At 40.5% G+C, this 5,408-nt stretch overlaps 1 long non-coding RNA gene across 1 annotated transcript in view; it reads left to right on the top strand.

Moving 5' to 3' along the window:
* Positions 1-5,408, top strand: part of LOC116672874 (uncharacterized) — a 116,871-nt gene that overhangs the window by 41,329 nt on the left and 70,134 nt on the right. The gene's annotated exons all lie outside the window — the stretch shown is intronic.

Genomic DNA, 5,408 nt, shown 5'->3' with positions numbered 1-5,408 from the left:
CACACACACACACACACACACCCACAGCCACAGGTTAAGTCTGGGGTTTTGGAAGGATCCCAGGGTGAACATTAATTTCTTAATGCATTTTGGGTCCCATGGGGGCTGTCCTCAAGAGTAGGCCACACGGGACCACTCTGCCCACTCTCATAATAGGATTGAGTGACTGTGGAGTATATGATGCAAGTGTGTGTGTGCGCTGCTGACTCCATATCTTTGCAGTTAAAATATTGAACTCTTTAAATGAACTTTTAACTCCTTCTCTTGATTTCTTTCAATTGTTCCCTTTTTCAGCATTTTGATAGTATCAAACTTGCGTGTGTGTGTGTGTTTGTGTGGGCGATGTCTGTGCAGTGCAAAGGAAAATAAAGCCGTTATTAATTAGCAAGGTTGAGTTCCTTTTCTTGGTTGTTTGTTATTGCTATGTCTGAAGCGGGAAGGAGGCAGACGGCTAATTGATCGACAGGCTCTCTGGGACTCAGTAATGATAATCAATATTGACACATGTTTTCTGCCCTCGCCATAACTCATAAACATCCCTACGCAGGCAGCCGCACGAGCGAGCTGGGCATGTGTACGCCTGCGGCACACAAACAAAAACAACCAGCATGTTCAAATTTAGACCGGGAGATGAAATGGAAAATGACTGCTCAGACAAGCTTTTGACCTCTGCGGGTTTCAGACGGCACATACCGGATACCGATCGTTTTGGATTAAAAGTACAGATAGACGTTTTTTTCCTTCTTCTTTTCAACCAAAATAAAGACGAATAAATCAAAACTTCCAGTGAATTCCCACTGAATTCCTGTTATCAGGATGGCTGATTGTGTGGAAGAATTTGTCTTTATGGGTCAGTGAAATCACCAAACATATGATAACAATTCTGCCATGGCAACTATTTTCGGTTCAAACCCTTTAAAAGTGAAGACATGGTACCAAGTAAAGCCAACATAAAGTAGGACATAAGGTCAGTGATAAAACTGTTAAGAGTAATTTGATGTAATGGGATTTTATGATGTAACAATGATGTAATAAGTTTAAAAAGTGTATTATACTAGGTTTGGTGGAAAGTCTGTTTTTTAGATTAAGTCTAAATTAGAGCTAGGCTAATATAGCCGCTGGCCTGATATATTGGTGAATATTTCCATAGAGGCCATAAAGTAAGAGGAGATTGAGCTATCTGGGCGCCAGACAAGTTCCTTTTTTAACTGCAAAAAGTCTTTATAAAAAATGAGCAATAACATATGTGTACTTATTTTTATACGATTTCTATTTTTGATGTTGAAAAACCAGCAGCCAAACTGTGTTACGGCAATATTTACGTCATTTGGACGGCAGTTTTACGCTCTGATCCAAAGGAGTATACAAAAATAGGCTTTACCATGTGGCCTGTATTTCATATAGACTGGTTATTTATTTAATTACCAGAGAACATGCTGTATCATGATAACTATCTATATAGATATAGATATTGTTCTATAGATTGAGTTATGAAATGACCAACGCCGGGATAGAAGATTTTGGCCATGTTGCCCAGCCCTAGTGTCAACAGCATAGCTTGACAATGCAGGGTGGAGACCAAAAGCAGGATATCAGCAGCACAAAATTGGCAGCTTTTGTCCCAAACTATTGGTCTCAGCTTTTCCAAAGCCACATAGATGTCAAGGGGTCGGCGACACAATATGGCAGCCTTTTTTGGAAGCAGGAGGTCAGGGTCTTGGTGGCACGGGTTTGGGGGCGGGGGGCACGTTGAAAAAGAACATTTGGGTCACTGGGCAATTACCAACACTCTCCATCACAATAAATGGACCTGCACATACTTCCCCCTCAATTAATGCATTAGAGGGGTCGGAGGTTATGTAAGCACCATCCTCTCTGCCAGAAATGGGTGGGGTGTCATAATCCAGGAACTGTGGTGCACAAACCTGATTGGTTGTGTGTGAATGCTTAGCTTGTATGTCAAAAGAGAGCCCCCCCCCCGTCAGTGCAAGGGAAGTGCTGTGCCGCTGGGTGAGTTTGGTTGGTTGTAGTAATGACCTATTGAAAACTTGGCCAGAAATGTACATCATTCTTCACATTTTTACTCAAAATAAAGATGAAGGCACAAGTTTTGACAGAATGAAGTAGCCAGTGGACCCAACCTCCCACTGAGGCAAACTTGAAAAGCTTCCTCAGTATTTGTTTAGTATTATATATTATAAAAACTTATTTTTCATGGTAAATCACTCAACCTTTACTTTGACCATTTCTCTACAAGGCAAAACACTAGAGGATGTATTGCATGTCTGACCTGTACATCCAGTAATAATCCCACAAGCTTAACTGAAAAAATTGTAAGTAACTGAAGTTGTGTTTGCATAGAGGCCCATAACAGGAGGAAGGCAACACAAACTCACGCACATCCTGAAGCCCTCATTGTTTATTTATTCAAATAGTGCCCTGACTGGTGTATTATACTGGCTTTCAAATGTCAGGTAAAGGTGTAGCACCCTTCCTTTCTCCCTTTCTCTCCCTCTGTGTTTCTATTAGGGGGTTTGAAAGCAAGAGCACCGTTCGGGCCAAAGTTGCGCCTCGGGCCAAATTCCACATTCATGCCGAACACACCACATGAGCTCACACAGCTCGCTGGTTAAAGCTTTCTAGGAAATGTGAGTTGACCTCTCCTTTCCTCACTACAGCCGCCTGTAAAGAAACAAAGAGAAGTCAAGATTATGATACTGTGCAATGTTTGTGGACATATGTGGTTTCTCCCAGCTGCGTTATAAGGCGATTTCCAATAATTCATAGATCATATTTGTTGCTTGTTGAGTAGCATTACAGTAAGATTTGACTTTTGCTGAAACTGGCTTTTTTTTAGCAATGCTTGATTCACCAAACAAATACAAAAACACGAAATCTGTTTCCACGTTAGAGGATTGTTGGAGAGATTTAATTTTACAGAAAACCAGAGCTGTGGACTTGAGACGTGTCGACGTGGACTCGAGTCACCGTTTTGATGACTTTTGACTTGATTTGACAGAAAAATAAATTACTCGAGACTGAACATGTAAGTTATGTATCATATTTAGCAAACAAGCACTAAGTAATAATAATAATAATAATAATAATAATAATAATCAACAGAAAACACAACTCAAATCTTAGACATCTTCATTGTGACTCATTTGTAGCTGTTTTAGGAACTATTTTGGGTGGAAGCGTTTTCTCTCACAAAGGTCAGAGTGTCCAAAATTACTCCCTGTTTTTAATTTATGACCTATTTCTTACTTAAAAAAAACTCTCAGTGGTTTACTTTGTGAGTAAGTTAGAATTTCAGACAGCTCTGAATCCTCATCCTTTTTTTGCACCATCACTGAAAGAAAGCTAAAGAAGAAAAATGTTGTTTTAAAAATCTATCGACAATGAAGCAATTGGATTTGTTTTAGCAAAAAGTAGTACACCAGTCATACACTGCGCTAGTCTTTTCATTGTGGTGTGAGGACATGGCTTTGTCAAGAGAGTTTACAGTAATGCAGTGGTGGAGCTGTTTTGGAAATAGACATGTTCTGTCTCACTTCTCTGGCCTCTTAGATAAGCTGACCATCTATTATCATGACTGCTACTAAGACACTTAATTAGTTAAACATCTTCCTAGTCAAGAGATCTTCCTTCTCTTCCCCACATCTTACCATACACTAGAAAAACACGTTCCTTTTTGTACCCTGAATAATACAATCCTTCTCACTGCCACCTGTGGCCACCAGTGTGTAAAGCTTCCTCACACAGATTCAACTTGGTAGATGCGGCAGTCCTGAATTTCTCACATGACTTTATTCTCGTGTGCTCTGTAAAGTTGCACCGGCTGCCAACGCTATTCAACTCAAAACCAAGTAGCAAGATGGAGAGAATTTAAGTTTAGATATTCAAACAGGCCACTGATTTGTCCAGTGTTCAGTGCATCTTTTTAAAAACATATTACCATGTGTAGTTCTCTCAGCCGGTATATCAGAAAATATTTGATCACAAAGTAAAGTGCAGACAGTCCATGAAAGCCTAATACTGCGGCTGAAGTTGTAAAAAGGGAGCAAGGTTGCACTCCATCACAACCAGTCAATCATTCACCAATAATATCAGTTAAAACCCTCCCTAAAGCGCTCTTTACATTTCCGTGTATGAGTGTGTGCATGCTTGAGTGTTTACAAGGGTAGTTGAGGCTATGCTATATTAAGTTTTAAGGGAGTGTGTGTGTATGTGTGGATGGGGGTTGCACACACAGGGACAGAGTGTCTTTCTCAGTGGCGAGACTTTGAAGTCGGGGCAGTTCTCTCTTTGAGGTGGTCTATCCCCCGTTCTCAACAGCGTTAATCATGCGTGAAGAGAACATGCTCGCTCTGTGGTCGACCGGGCATCGCTACTGATGGCTTCCCTCGGTCTCCATGTGGGATGGAAGGGTTGGGCCGGAGGGGGGGTGGCAGCTCTGATTAACATGGCCAAAGGGCTAACACACTAAAAAGAGAGTGCAACAAATAAATATACGGGGTCAACTCGTTCAGCCGTAGCTACAAAGGTAGAAGGGTTCAAGGCAATTGAAATTTACAACACAGCAGATTTTTTTTTTTCTTTACAAGCCAATAGAGAGGAACTTTGCTGCAGATCACTTCTAGGGATATTATAATAATGCAAAACACTCACTATATGGCCAAGAGTGTGTGGACACATACTTTTGCCTTTGGTGAGGGACTGGTTTTCATGGTTTGGGCTCAACCCCGTAGTTTCAATTAAAGGAAGAGTTATTTCCACGGCTATACAGTACATTGCACTTGGTATGTCTTCCCCATTTACACTTAGCTTTCAGATATCCAAAATGGCTCAGTGTAAAAGCACCCAGGTAGACCCAATGACGATCTGATCTAGACTTTGTCTGTATACAAAGCCCTTGAAAAGACCAGTGTAAATCTTCTTAGATAAACTCCAGGTGAACTTTACCACACTTAAATTAGACTTAGCCATCAAAATTCATATCTGTTGGCCACATCACAAATCTGATAGCATCCATGAGTGTACAAACCAAGATCCATTAAGCTATGTTATTTTCAAGGTGTGGAAGAACCTAACTGGCCTGCAAAGCTGTCTGCAGCGTATAGGGCTGGGCGCTAAACTGATTTTATCGATTAACTCCAATGTGTAGTTAACGTTGATTTTGTTGAAATGAAAATTGATTTTCTCCTTAATTAGAATCAGAAATATTTTATTGATCCCCAGAGGGAAATTCTGTGTTACAGTTGCACAAGAAATATATAAATATCAGAGTAGAAAAACAGTGGTAGGGATAACACTCAAACCATTTTATATTTCCACAAAATTGGCATGAATAATCATAATGTGTGTGTGTGTGTGTGTGTGTGTGTGTGTGTGTGTGTGTGTGTGTG

This window comes from Etheostoma spectabile, chromosome 23 (assembly GCF_008692095.1).
Source record: "Etheostoma spectabile isolate EspeVRDwgs_2016 chromosome 23, UIUC_Espe_1.0, whole genome shotgun sequence".
Taxonomy (NCBI): domain Eukaryota; kingdom Metazoa; phylum Chordata; class Actinopteri; order Perciformes; family Percidae; genus Etheostoma; species Etheostoma spectabile.
This window is presented reverse-complemented; position numbering and strand designations above follow the sequence as displayed.